This window comes from Accipiter gentilis, chromosome 13 (genome assembly GCF_929443795.1).
Source record: "Accipiter gentilis chromosome 13, bAccGen1.1, whole genome shotgun sequence".
NCBI classification, from domain to species: domain Eukaryota; kingdom Metazoa; phylum Chordata; class Aves; order Accipitriformes; family Accipitridae; genus Astur; species Astur gentilis.
Window position 1 is genome coordinate 33,100,936 of NC_064892.1, and position 15,435 is coordinate 33,116,370.

Genomic DNA, 15,435 nt, shown 5'->3' on the forward strand with positions numbered 1-15,435 from the left:
GTCTGGAATATTCACCTATCTGCCAGAGAGAGTTGTGAGGCCTGGGAGAGATTTTAGACGCTTACCTTTGGGGTAAATATAGGTGTCCACATGTGAGTTGGGTGTCTAAATACCCTGTGTAGTCAAACTAGTCAATACAATCAATTGAGCTTAGAGACAATTCATCTCACTCTTACATAGACATCTACATTTGGTCAGCTGAACAGATTATTCATGGTACCCTTCATCATTAATTAATGTTAATTCAGCGTAAACATATCAAAGGAGGTCTGTAGCCTTCTCTAGCTTGGATGACAGTATGAAATAACATAATAAAGCTCTCTGAGAAAGACATTGCAGCAATTTTATAGGTTGTGCAGTAGGAACTGGAAGTAGGAGCCCCAATTACGCCTTTCTTTCTCATCTCTTTGTTCATATGGAACAGCTCTGCCTCTCACCTGCCTACTCCTAGTTTTTAATTATGAAAATATTATGGAGGAATCTTGTTACAAAGCAAGACAAAAAGCTTATTTTTCTCCAAGTCTGTTAAATCACAGAACATATACTTTCTCTGCACAGGACTCCATCCAAGGGTGAAAAGCGCCCCCAAACTCTGCAAATCTCTACCTTTTGATTCCTTGGCAAACCAGTAGATCAGCCCTAGTGTTTGCTTGCATATATTAGTTAGGGATAGTTTATTACTACTGTACTTTTTGTTGCTGTATTTTTTGTTACGGTAGGTGTTTCCCTGTGTTTGTTGGCAAATAAATAAAATAATAGTTAATATAAGTGCGATTTCTTTTAATGGTCACCTTTATGAAATTGCCAGGCTTGAAGCCATATGTAAAAGAAGTATGGCATGGTGGCTATAATCTATGTTCTGCTCTTGAGAAATAGGCCACATTCCTTCCAAATGTGCAGTTTGACGTTTGTTGTGAATGCCCAGAGAAGACTTGGGAGTCAAAATTGTTGGTCTTTGTAGTGTGGAAGACCATGATGTTAGTATCACCTCCTAGATGCATCTGTGCCATAAGACACCATTTCATTTTCCCTGAAATGCAGATGTCTAGGGTGGGATTCTTCTAATCTAAATGCAGATGTCTGCAATATGGATGTTTGTATCTAAGCATGTCACCTTAGGTAACGTTTATGGTTAATGGAGAGGAGTAGGTAATTCCGGGGGATTATTCATCTGACCCATTTTTGACATGAGAAGAACCACATGTTAGAAGTATCTGTTTCTCTCCTCTAGTGTCCTGTTAACAAGAGGGCTGAGGCCACCCACTGCCACCAGCTGCACCCGAGACCAGTGTTTCCAGAGGACTAGTCCAGTAACAGCAGTCAGTTGCCACTGAGGCCCACAGAGAAAGGGAGGACAGCTCTTGGCTAGCCTTTCGGTCACCCTCGTTGATACCAAACAAGAAGAGGACACAAAACAGTGAGGCCGACTGAGCCAGTGCATCGCAGCTGGCACTGCAACAGGCAGCGGAGGTTGAACTCTCAGAAGCAAAAGCGTAACTAATTTTAGTTTTTAGATCTTTAGTATCTTCCCAGTCACTGATAAAACTGTCATCTTCAAGGAACACAATGTCCCAATATTTTTGTCTGATACTACAACTACATCTCCTCCTTCTGCCCCTGATAGTATTGATGTTCTCAGATGATATCTCTGGACTAGATTCACTCTAGTAGGGCGAAAACCCATACTTCTAGAGAGAAAGTCCTCTCCTTGGCTTTCCATTTGGCTACAGGAATTATTTTTCATCATAGGTTGCAGTGAGGAGCTACAATCCAGCCAATCCTTCTGGTGTCTTTGTTGTCAGGAAAAAATGATCTATCAAAGCTCATTTAGTGGGAGGTTCAGCCAGACACTTATGAGTGCTGATTCTTTGTTATTTTCTCATTATGTGGTTCCTAGGTTTCTAAAGGTCTTGACATACATTCTCTACCAATAAGAAAAAATCCTTCCTCATGAGATTTAAGCATGTTGCTTTTATCTTTAACGGAGCCACGTTTGAGCGTCTGTCATCATGTTCACTAAATCATCTGTCAATGAAATCCACATTTTTCGTAGCCATTACCTCAGCTCAGGGATAGATAAAGTTCTAGCTTTTATGTCTAATCCTCCATATTATTTTCAGGTGGCTAGGGTAACACTGAGGCCACATCTTAAATTTATTCTAAAGGTGGTTTCAGACTTCTTATTAATCAGTATATCCACTTACCGATATTTTTTCCCAGGAGCCAGCTCACCGGTAGAAGGATCAAAATGTTGATCCTCCTTGAACACACTGCCTTAGCCAGACAAAGCTCTTCTGCAAATCTGTGATGCTCTTTGGTCTCAAACAGCCTTTGTTGTTCAGGATCAAATCTAAAAAGACGTAACCTCAACTTCAAACTCACTCGAAGTGAGTTAGCAGACTTTATCAGAGCCACTTTTGATGTTATCAGAGCAGATCCACCAACCCATCTCAAGGCATACACAACCAGAGCACAAGGTACTGCCACAGCATCTGCTGGCAGGGTTCCAGTAGCTGAGGGCTGCAGAGGCACCATGCGATCGCTGGGACTCACATTTACGAAGCAGTACTTGTGCTGGTAGCACAAAGGCTTGAAGGACACTGATTCTTCCGTCCTCGTTCCAATGGATAGCGCGCATTTACTGGTGTGACTGCACTCCCAACGAAACACCCAGGAGGAGTTTCACCGGTGCCAGAACTTGAAGAAAGACGAGCGGTTGCCTTCGTCACTGTATTTCTTCAATATGTTCTTTGTGTGTAGCTCCCACAACCGGCCCTTCTGTTCCCCGGGTGCAAGGCTTGTCGTGGGGACTGAAGAAGTGGGTGGTGATCTGTTTACATGCTTGTGGGATGAAAAGCAGAGGTGAGCAGGTTATGCACACACCTTGTTGTGGGCCCATAGCAATATTAGAAACATTTGAATTCTTATGCAGAAGAGACATACCATTTAGAGTGGGTTTTGCCTGCACAAAGCATCCTGAAGTATCATAGCTATTACAGGGTCAGTGACCCTCTGTATTATTCCTTGTAAAACACTTGATGGGAAACGCAGTGCTGTATCTTTGCCGAGTATGCTCATTGTTATTATTATTAGCAGCAAAGAACCTATGGTTGCTAACACTATTACTAAGAGTCATGAGTTTTTTCATAAGAATTAGACCTCATCAGAAATCAGAAGCAGGATTTGTTTGGTGTGCTGCTAAATTTTCGTTATTAAACCCAGTGATATATAGCAAGATAACATGCCAGCCCACAGAAGTCCTTCAGAGTTGTTATTTTAAACCTGTATCAATGAACAATTTATTCTGCAGCCTTTCAAATGTGTATGCATATGCATTATATACATATATACTCTCTATATATATTTCTGTAGTGACAAAGCAAGTAGTTTAATACATTTTATGGGTCCAGCCTGCAGTTCTGCATACATGAACTTGTGTGTGGTCAAGGAGGCTTGCATATTTTTGAACTCTAAGTTGGCCTAATAAAAGATATCAGACTACAGTGCTTGCTTTGTCAACCCTGTTTTGCTGGTTCAGAATGACTTGCAAGCTTAATTTTCAATTTTTAACATAAAAACCAAGAAAAAGAAGTGTTTACTTACTGCAAGGAGTTGATTCCGTGTTAATGACCCTGACGGAGGCTTGTACACAAGGTACAGATTGTTGCCAATTTGATGTATATTCATGTTACAGAATATGAAAATGTGAAGTTATACCATCTTGAGGATTTTGTTTTTATAAGTAGGATTGGTTAAAAAAACCTTTAAGTAATCATACCGTGTGTTTGATGGTGGAAATTAGTATGAATGTTTCTGGCAGTGGAATGATGTGATGTGGTTATGCGTTTCTGTTTTCACTGCCTGCTCAATATTGGCCTTTTACAAATACAGATTACCATGTCGATGGAAGGAATTTACAGCTTTGGCCCCCTTGTCTCACTCTGTGTTACAGCACCTTTTTTGTACTTTATGTTACATATCCTCCCAACTGTATTTTTCTGACAGAAAAAGGAAATGTCTGTGGACTGAGATCCTGAAAACGTGTGAGCTTTACTATTTAATTGGATGAAATGAGTATTATTTCCCACTTACCTTGATTTCCTGTGGGGTGAAAATCTTGCTCCTCTGAAACCAGTAGCAAACTCTCCGCTGAGTACAACAGGATGGAGGGTTCATCAGTGATCCCTTACCAGCTAGTGACATTCCATACTGGAAGCTCAGAAAAAAACCAGCCCCTTAATAATGACGATGGTAGAAAGAATACTTTTAAAAAATCAGGAGTTAGAACTGTCAAATAAAATCCACAAATAAAATCCAAGCTGAATGCAAAAGCTGTACGTATGATAGGTTCGGTATTGTTAGTTTGGGGGCCTCACGGCACAGATAGTTAGAGCTGCAAGATCCGTTTGGGTTATGTGGGCTGTTACACTACATCCCTTACTTACCTCATCTTGTGGGCAAGGAGCTGCTTGCTCTGACTTCATGGAATTGCAGCTGTATTTGTGGAGTGCTCTCGTCCTTTGGCACTCCCTCCCCTGTACATTAATAAGGTTTGAGTGCACCAGCATTTTCTCTGGAAGCAAACTTCAAAATTTGTCTTTAATCCTGATGCAATGCATATTCAGAATTTTTTCTTTTCCTGGAGTTTAGTTCCAGAGGAAAACATACTTGACTGGTGCTCCCACCAGCCAGCTGCAGTTTGTAACAATAATTAACAGTAAGATACTGCAGCAGAAATGGGGAGCAGAGAAATGCAGTCCAGCAGCTTCAGTTATGCAGTTCTGTTCGCTTCTAAGGATTCCAAAGTGCTTAACAAACAATATTACAGGCAGGACGGGCAGCTCTGCCCATGGTGAAGGTTTCCTAACGCTTCCTGTTATAAGATTCTGGTTTTGTTTTTTTCAGAGCTTTGCTGAACTTTATGTGTTTAGGCTAAATTTATTCTTATCCAGTGTCGGTCTCTAGGTGTTTTGTTTTGTTTTGTTTTGTTTTAATTTTTGAATTGAAAAGTGGTTGAACTATTTATAAGAAGACAGCTAGCAAAAAATACGTTTTTCTGCTTATGTAAAAAAAATAAAAATCTGACCCCTGTATTTTAAAAGGTTTTGCAGCAAAGACAGACCTTTCTCTGCCTTTGAATCAGGTATGTGCCTTTTGCCATCCTCACAAAGCCTTTCAAATTTGGTCGACTGTTTCAAGATGTGGAAAAAAACACGGTTACCAAATATTCCATAGAGATTTACTAAAGCCTAACAGCAAATATTTCCAGAGATTTCATCTTCTCCGCCTCGCACAGCTCCTTCCCGTGATCAGACTTTCCAGACGCCGTCCTCGCAGAATGACTGAGCAGTCACTAGCTGGGGGCACCAGAGGCCAAACCGGGGACAACCCCCATAGTGCTGTCCCTGGGCATTGCTGTGAGCTGCAGCGATCCCACGAGAGCAGGGATCCTGTCCCTCCGGAGCTGGAACGCAACTCAGGGCTCCCAAATTTTATCCTTCGTGTGCTGTTGGCAAGCCTCCAGCATAGTTTCGCTTTGCCGTTAGCCTCAATGCACGTAGAGGGTTGGACAACCTCAACAAGGCGCTGAGCAACCACGTCTAATGTTGGGATTAGTCTCCTGCTTTGAGCGAGGAGTGGTACCACACGAGCTCCTGAGGTCCTTCCACCCTGAGTTAGTCCACGGTCCTGTGATTCTTTGCTGTCCCTTTCCCTATTAGTCTGTGAGGGCCTGAAGGCACCATCCAAGCTGAAGCTTCTCTGTGGGTATGATGCACAGAGTGGGAATAGTCTTCATTAGTTTGTTTTTAAAAACAAGTATATGCAAAATGCCTCATTAAGATAATATTCAAGCTACGTGGATGAGTGTCCTAAAATGAAGCACGACAGAATGATCTCCGCAGCCTTAGTATGCTTCCGACATATGTTTGCGTTGGAACACTGACTCTAGTTTGGGGACTGCACTGTGTTTTTTCCCATACGGCTTCATCCCTGGATCTAGCATGGCTCTGCTCTGGACCTGAAGCAGCACCGAGGAGAATTGGCGGACGGTAACTGCAGAACTCCAGCTCACTTGTTGAGAAGGTGCAAGGTATTTTCTGAATGAAGCAGGGCATGGTGGAAAAAAAAGAAAACAAGGTCTCTGGGTTAAGGGAGTGGAATTCTGCTCTGGAGAGCTGGACAGCATCCTTGCCTCTTCTACCATGCTCCTGTGTGGTAATGGGCAAACATTTCCCAAGTGGTTATTAATTGCCAGAAGTGCCTTTCTGCTTGTGCCAGTAGTATCTGGAACAAGATGATTGTGCAAATGTCATCCATCAATCACAACTCTTTCTTTGGTAATGTCATATATGACATTCCATTTAATAAAGCCTTCATCGAGTCAGGTTAGGTAATTGTTAGTTACTTATATCTGTTTATCATCTGATGTTCACCTTCTATTTATATTTACACATTATACTTATAATTATTTATAAATGATTATTTGGCAGCGAATCAGGCAAACTATCTCGAAAATCTCTGAAATTCATGGGTATGTTCAGGCAGCATATGAGATTGTTTTTCAAACCTCAGCAGGCTTAATTAGATCCTGCAGTTCATTCATTTGCACTGAAGTCAATTGGAGTTTTGCATGTGGAAAGTCTGCGAGATCAAAAATTATGCCCAATGGGCACATAGCTCTATAGAAGAAAATGTCAGCTCCGGATGGTAGTATTTTTGACTTCTCATCGGTTAGACTCTTTCTCCCCCCTCACTTTTTCTCTCTTTCTCAATTAGCTTTTCTTGCATTTTTATGTGAGTGGTTTTGAAAGGGTTCCTGGAAAAAAAAACTTGCTGCTTATACTGTACATGTTTTCATTTACAGATCACTGAAATGGATAGGCAGATAAATAAATAAATAGGGTTTTCTGATCTTGTGAAATATGTTGCATAACATAAACCCCTCTTCTAAGGCTGTTTTGTCAAATATGTCAAATGATATTTTTGGAATTATATTTCTGGAATATATTTTCAGAGTTCCTTATTGCTGTTCTTGATCTATGCACCCTTGTTTGACAGTCCCTTAATCTCCCCGATATAAACTGAATGAATAGCAGCATTTAAAAACATGGCTTCAGGGACTCCTTAGGAGGTTTCTTTGTAAGTGTACATTTACTAGTTCATCTGTAAATTTATTTTATGAGGTGTTTAAACCTCAAGAAAACTGAAAAGCATAATATTAATGCCTGGTTTACATCTACTGAAGTCAATGGGAACTTTGCAATTGATTTTAATGGTAGCCTATGTCCTCTAATTATGAAAGTGGCAAGGATGATATACACAAAACCACAAGGAGAGTTTTCTGTTTCATCATATCCTATTCTGTTTGCAGATGCACAAGCAAACTATAATGCGGTTTGTTCTTGAATTAAACAATTCAGTGTTTGGACCTAATCCTGAACCACGTTGCTACTTTAGGTGGTGTTTTGCTTCTCAAAAGGTCACGGACCGCTCATTCTCTGTGTGGCTCACGAAGGTGACATATTAGGAAATCCAGCCAAATTTTCAAAAGGCTTTTGAGAATTACGCTTTTCGTTTTGATCTTACATCTGCCCCATGGTATGAGTAATGGAAGAAGTTGATGAAGCAGTTTTCTTCCTAACTGTCTCGTTTTTTTTCATGTGATCAATTTTGACAAGGTTCCTGGAAAGGCACATAATATCTGTAGCGCATATGTAGATGTTTTCCCTTAAGGTTCGCTGAAGTGTAGTAGAAAGTTTCCATCGCACTATCGTAATCCCAGGCATCATTTTCGTATCATGTTAGTGAAAGTGAGTGAGAGTGCACCACAACAAAAAAAGACTCCCCAAATTCAGCTTTTTTTCTGTTAGTGTAATAAGAGCAGCAGTCTGAACAGGCTAGATCTGGTAAGTAATTTGTAGTAGTAAATAATGCTAGACAAAAATTCCCACAAGCTTCTTGTTGAGTCTGCTTCAGAGGTATTACTCATTTGGTGGCTGAAAAGCTGGTCTTGCTTCACATTTTGAATGCTTGTGAAAGATTTAAATATTTTGTTGGTAACTGGAGCCGGTAGCGCGCTGCGCACAAGAGCTCATCAAAAGTTTTCGGATGGGGCCGTGCTCAGCTGGAAAATGCCATTTGTGCGGGGTGAAAATGCCGTCCCTGGGCTGCATCAGCTCCATCAAAGCCCCCGAGGGATCCGAGCCGGGGGGCTGCTGCCCTGTCCCCACCGCCCGCGCCAGCCACCCCTCGGGTCTCCGCCGGGCTGACCAGACCACCGGCGTGGCGATAAATAACAAAGTGGGTAAAGTCACCTCTTAAGGTGGACAAAAGCTACACCGCCAGAATTAAAAGGGAGTAAATTCTGGTTGTTCCTCCCCCTCTCCCAAGTCTCCCCCTGCCCCAGCACCGCCAGCTCCCACCTTGTCCGTGCGGTGGGCTGGCAGCTCTCTGGCTTTCTCCCCTCACCTCCTGCCAGGCTGGTGGGGGATCAGACCTTTCTGGTCCCCCCCTCCCCAAGCCTCCCGGGTCCTCAGGCTGCAGCCCCTCCAGGCTACCCAGCCCCGAGGCTTCCCAATTCACAAGCAGCTGCTTTTTTTGAGGTATCCCAGTGTTAGGGCAGCTGGGAGCGCAGCAGCCCTGGGGTTTGTTCTGTCCAATGATGCAATTCTTTGGGAGGGAGCTGGAAATATCGTATACTGGCTTGCTCAAAAAAACCCAGTGTGTCATAAATTCTCCCTCAGGAAAAAAGTGGTTATTAGTATTTATTGCTGGCCTAACACAAAATTTGTCTGTGTCAAAATTACTTTGGGAAAAGTTAGTTAAAATAGAACATGTAGAGATCATTTCGGACGGCTGCTGTAGCCCTTAGTTCATCTTTATCATCTAGACGTGAACAGAGATCTCTGTAGTATAATTAGAGAAATAAATAGCGACTGGAAATTATGTCTTTATGGGAGACTTAGACTCCTAGATGTAGGTTGGAGGAAGGTGTGCAGAAGTAGGGACCTATCTCTCAAGGTGTCTATTAACATGGTACATGAAATACTTCTTCACAAAATGACTTCTCAACCAATCCTATTTAGACTTTGTTGTGATGAGCACCATGGCTTCTGTGGAAGAATGAAAATAGAAGAAGCTTTGAAACAAGTACTCACAAGTCTATTGTGTTTACACTGAATAGAAAAATAAATAGAAGCAGGACTGTAGTTAAGGTTCCTGATTTTGAAAAGGAGAATTGTGATAAACTACGTGAATTAATTACTGCAGTCATCTGGGTTGAGGAGCCAAGGGGTTGAAATGTGGAGGAGGTGTAGAGTGTTTAAAGTTTCAGATGTGAAACTACCTAGAACTTATATCCCAAACAAAAGAAAAAAAATAGTCGGAAAAGACACTGTATCTAATTTGATGGGTAATCATCACAGAAAATATGTTGGTAGGCAAGGCAGGGGCAGAGGAGAAAGAGGGATCAGCAAAGAAAGTCGTGCCTCAGAAGGCAGGATATGTGGGAATAAAGTAAAAACAAATGAGAGGAGCTTGAGAGAAATACCAAAGGAGTACTTCGTCTAGAAGAAATGTGGGAAAGAGAAAGGGTCCTGTGCCGTGAAGATGAACTATAAGCTGTGTTGGATAAACTGATGGTGATCTAGCAACAGGGCAAAGTCTGGAGGCTTACTGAGGGTATGGAAATGGCAGTTATCCAACCAACTAGCCAACCAACGGGGGAACAAAGCTCAGGACAATTAATGGGCTCCAGTCAGGGGAGTGGGATAACTGGTGTTCCAGAATTCAGGCAGAAAGGTACATGAAACCGTATGTGTGAATGTCTCATAAGGAGAAAAGGGACCATGTGTCAGAAGGGTGTAGAGAGTCGCGTGTACAAGAGCAGGCCTATTAATCTGACCTCAGGGGTGCAAAGCATTAAAACTGATCTTGAAGGAAAGAAATTTCTATATAGCAAATAGGAAAAAAATTGGAAAAAACCTCCCTTGAGCGTGGTATGCGAATCTGATTTGCTGGAAAAGTGACATCTTGCAAAACCTAACCTTTCTGGATCTTGGTGGAGAATTTGCTATGGTACAGCAACATATTTGATATGTCCCCAGGAAATATTTTTTCTCCGAGGACGAGGAGGCAAGTAGGGAAGTAGGTGGGGCAGGTGAGGAGGAGAAGGGTAGTGAAGTAGCAATTCTCTAATCAAGTTTACCTGCTAGTTTGGGTCAGGTAGTTATGCTTTTTTTTCCCCAGGGACTGACATTACATCCTGTGCGGTCTGTAGTGCTTAGCAGTCCTGTGCAGACGCAGAAGGCACACACGGTGTGGATTCTCTCTTGTTTTGCTCTTACCAGAGTTTAAAATGTATGACATTTTGGCTGAAAGTGTATGTTTTTAGATGGAAAACCGTAACTGGTTCTGGTGTTTGGTGGTAGGATTGTAAAATGACAAACAACTTGGAGAATGTGAAACAGTAGAAGGGAAAAAAAAAGCAATGCAAAAAGTAGAAATACAAAAATATGCAACACTCAGGAACCTTCTTACTCTGTGCAGGGGGAACTCTTGCGGTTCTGGATCTGTATCGTGTTTGGGGCTCAAACTCCCGCAAAGCACCAACCCTTCCTAAAAAGGGAAGGAAGGAGCGGTGTACACCTCCTCTGCTGCCCCGTGGTCTGGGCAGGGAGACTGTCTGCCCAGGACAGAGCACAGCGAGCTTTCCTCAAACGCCATGAAGGTAGGACATACTCGTGGCTGCCTTCAGATCTGTCCCACAAGCAGAAGTGCAGACGGATGGGTTGGTTCAGATTTCCCGGAGGTCTGGTTCCCTACACAGCATTTCATTTCCCCGGTTGCAAACCTGAGCCTTCCAGACCTCTTTGGGCCGATATAGGGTAAGTGGCCTTCAGAAAACAGAAGTTACGTTGGTATTCCTCCTTGTGGGACAAGTACTTGGTCACTGAGAAGGGGCTGCAGCAGCCCAAAGGATTTACTGTGCCCTAGAGATAAGCAGTTCCCTCTGACTTGGCTGCAAAGGGCTACGGTGGGAAGGAGAGGAATTTCTCTGAGAGAGGCAACAAAAAGGTACGTGCTGATAAAGTCCCTTCCAAATACAGAAATTATGTGGGTAAGACAAAGAAAGAAAGGTGGAGACAAAAGAGAGAAAGGTAAGGACGTATTTACATATTTGGGGGGGGGGGGGGGAGAAAGTACTCTTTGAAGTACAGAATCAACCAAAGCTGGAGGAAGCTGGTTACAGGAGGAGGAAAAGCACATCCATCAGGCAGAGAAAAAGCTACACATGCAAAACTAGTGAGAAAATTAAACCACGGCAGGATATATTGTTATTTCTTGTTCTGTTCGGATCAGTTTGAAGTAATGCTTAACTTTGTTAAGAGATCACTTCTGCAGAGCCCGTGGCCGTCCCCAAGGAGGTCAGCTGAAGCCAGAATGCCTTCGAGGAGGAGCTTTTTGGTCATAGCGTGGTTTAGCAGCTAAGGGAGTTTGGATGAGCTGGGACTCGTCACAGGGCATGTGCTGTTCTGTGGGGGAAGGGATGGGAGGACTTCTATGGGAAATGACGCTGGTAACACATTACCAGAAGTGATGAGAATGCTTAAAAGCGTTGTAGCTGGTGTGCTGGGATCCAGACCAGTTTCCTCGTAGCTGCCTAGTAAGAAGTGGGACGGGTCTATGGCAATCACACATATCCCACGATTCGGTGAGCAAGGCTTAAAAGGTTGATGTTGAGAATGTCCTAGGTGAAATAAAAAGAGCGGGACATGAAAGTAATCCCAACGCCAAGGTTATTTCCATGCCATGTGATTTCAATAAGTAGAGTTGAGAGAGCAGAAAAATTTGGCCAGATTTGGAGCTCTCATCCTTCTGCAGAGGCTTATTTGAATCCCGAGCTGTTTCTATCGCATGCATGCATTTCATTTGCCATGTGTAGCATTAAAAACTGGAAAGACTGCTTAAGGGTGAGCAGTAACCTGAGCTCAAGACTCGAGCTGACCTCTAATCTGACAAGAAAAGCAGTGCTATCGCTTTGGGATGAAAAGTGTCTTTTTGCTGGATTCTAGCACAGAACTGAGATGGTCACGGTCAATTGTCGATAATGATGTGCTCAAGGAGACACTCCTTGAGCTAAGTGGAAGCAGCTAGAAAACCCATTTCAGTAAAGCTCCTCAGGCTCTGGCAGTAAAAAGTAGGAACATATTTGCACAAGCATCTCTTCTGCAATTTCCTCTCTGCTTTTCAGCTAGCTCAAACCTTGTGGGGATGGCCAGGCTATCACAGGTTTGGGGATTATATCAGTCTTTCTGTTCTCAGCAAAGTGCTTACCCTGGGCTGAGGTCCCGCTCTGAAGGCACAAGGACGTAGCTGGGCTCTTCGTGAAGTCATCGCTTTGTTAAGGAGCTTAAAGAGGATAAACGAAGTTATGATGAGGTTCTGGCTTTTGACTGTCACAATTATATGTGTAACAAAGAAGGACTCTATAAACAGAAGTAGGTGCAACCATAGGTAGGATTGAAGCTTTGAACAACTCTGCAAGAAATATGTTTGAAGAAAGTCTCCAGATCTCAAATATCTGTTGAAACAGTCTCATGTGTCTTACATTTACCAGTGAGTTTACAGCAATGTACCCCCTTTTCATGTGTTTGTATTTACCAAAATAAAAACAGTCTTTGGAAATCGGTCATTTAACTGTCACAATAAAGCAATGTTATCTTCTTTTCACAGATGGGAGAACTGAAGGAACAGAGTTGTGAAGTAATCTGCTCAAAGCCGTGAAGGAGGCCAGTGACAAATCCAGGAGTAGAAGCCAAGTCTCCTAAGTTGCAGCCTAATGCCATCTACTACTGTAATCAACCAGAAAGTTTGCCTTCTGATGTTACAATGAGGTATGCCATAGCAATACCTGTATATTAATAATTTACCCAAGGGGAACACATTTGAGTGTGTATTTTTGCCTATGCTCTTGTAAATAATTCAAAAGAATTCTTTGAATCCTAATTCTGAATTGAATTTCTAATACTCTTTTCTTTATAACTGGGCATTTTTTTCACAAATATTTCTTTGTAAGTCGTGTTTAAAACATACAGTTCTCAAAATCTGATTTATCAAATTACCACAAGCTGCTGTCCAAAAATATCCCAGAGTAGCTTCAATAATTCATATTTCTAGATATTTTAGAGTCCAACTTCAGAGTTTTCTTCAGGGTCCTGAGCACCTACACTTCAGCTTGCCTTTATAGGAGACAGTGGATAGTTGACATCTCAGAAAAAGGAAATAAAGTTGTGTATTCCTAATAAGGTTGTTCTTAGCATTTGAAATCACTTGTGGAAATATTGCTGTAAATGTGTTGGAAGCATCAGAAGCTCAAGCCTGGCTCCACTTTAGCTGGAGGGGAGGCTACGCCAATAGACCCAGGCAACAGAGGTGCTATGAATATGGAAGCCCATTACAGAGCCTAATGCTGCCTGGTGTATCGAGGAGTATTTGTCCCCATTTTGGCAAAGGTACCGCTTGCTTTCTGTCTCTCCTAGCTATGTCCTCCTGTACCGAGTCAGAAACGTGCGCAATGCTTCTCTTTGAGATACTTATCTTTTGGGATGTTAAGCACCAATAGTTGCGTTAGCAGCTGGTTTTACTTGCACTCGAGGGTTTGAAGTAGCGCGGCAGCTTTTTGTGTAGGGTAGGGAGGGTTTCCTTCTGGCTTTTATCTCAACCTGTCATGTTAATGCTGTGGGCTTTCCAAAATAGCGCTATCATCCAACACTTAGACACCACTGAAGCATCATCTTAGTAGTAGGTAGCTTGTTGATTTATCAAGAGCAAATATTAAATCAGATTGGAAAACTGTATTACTTCTACAACATACTCCTTATAGCACCTTTACAGTTTCCAAATCTTTATTTTCAGTAGTTTGCCTGGACACAGGTGATAAGCACGCTCAGAGAATACGTCAGGTTAGCTACAATCAAACCTATAAAGTATCTGCAATTCATCCATGCTTCTCCCACCAGCAGGTGTCATTCTGGAAAAAGGAAAATATTGTAAATTCCTGAACTGGAGAATTTGGCTGTGACAAAGAAGAAAAAAAATATGTTTGCTTAAAATATAGCTTTTGAAGGATACTTCATTCCAAATAAAAACCAAGAGAAAAGTTGGCTGGTCTGCATTTTTTAATAATCTTTGTGCAGCATGTAATATAACCTGACATATAACCAACAAAGGGCAGACAATGGGTAAGGCAAACCAATGTCTAGTTAAATGTCTGGTTTTTACTGTTCTCTGTGACATCTTCACCACTGCTTACTCACCCCCCATGACTATAAAATCAGTGATATTCATCAGTCTTTATGATGGGCTTTCAGCTTTAGTTCCCCCAAAGGAAACAGAATTAAGGTGTTGAATTCAGATCTCATTTACTTCAAGGTAAACTTGAAGTAATCTCATTGAAGCTAACTGAAGTCAGTAGAATTGCTTGGGATTTAGTCTGAAGTGACCAAAAGTAGTATTTTACTTTCTCCTCCATAAATGAGCCTCAAGCAGAAAATAAACACATAACCATTTTAATGTCTATTATAATATTTACGTTTTCCTTTAAGTGCTCATCTGGGTATTAGCTGCAGCCTCCTTTGATACGAAGAGGTTCTTTTTGATTTCTCGTAATCACAGTGAGAAAGCTATGGCTGAGTTGTAAAGAACCAAGACCCTGCTGGTTCACCGCTGAGGGGTCCTGGTCTACCGCACCTAGTCTTCTGGCTGTTAAAAACAAACTTGTGATGAAATCCGTGTGGAAGGTGTCTTGCCCACCCTATATCCTACTGGAAGTTTGTTCCAACCCATCACAGCTTTGATGATTATAAATATTTTTGCTATCTTTCAGCCTAAATTTATCCAGGGCCCCCGTGCCTATATTGTCCTTTTACATTAAATAGTTTTTTCCCCTCTAGTGAGGTTTTCTCCGTGCTGATGTGTTTAGGAAAATCAACGACACTCCCTTTCAGGCTCGATTTTAGTAAGCCGGAGGTGCTAGGCTGTGGTCCGGCATGCCGTGCACAGCCTGGCAGGATGGATCCTCACCCAACGCTGACCTTCCCCGAGAGCAGACTGTGGCCTGGGGGGGTTGTGGGGGCCCCTTCCCCTGCCATTTACATCAGCATGTAGCTGGGAAGTTTGGGACTGAGCATCCCAGACTGAACTAATAACATTTGAACAGATTTCTTTCAGAAGCTTAGTCTTCCAGCCCCTGGCATTACTTTAAGTTAAACTGATCTTTTTTAAAGAAAGGCAAGCAGACGTATGCATCCTTCGTTATCACCTTGCATGCAACATTAAAGCAACAGCTTCCGCACCCTACTAGAAATGCTTCACCTGGTCCATCTTAGCGCTGTATCTGCCTTTCTTGTATCTTCGTCGTGGTCATCTTCCACT

The 15,435-nt window shown here is 42.3% G+C and overlaps 1 long non-coding RNA gene across 2 annotated transcripts in view; it reads left to right on the forward strand.

Annotated features, from left to right (window-relative positions):
- LOC126045106 (uncharacterized) overlaps positions 1–15,435 on the forward strand; it is a 32,832-nt gene that overhangs the window by 10,727 nt on the left and 6,670 nt on the right. For both annotated transcript variants that reach the window (XR_007507910.1, XR_007507909.1), the window contains exons 2-3: positions 10,549–10,729; positions 12,736–12,896. This is a non-coding gene — a long non-coding RNA (uncharacterized LOC126045106). The remainder of the gene's footprint in view (positions 1–10,548; positions 10,730–12,735; positions 12,897–15,435) is intronic.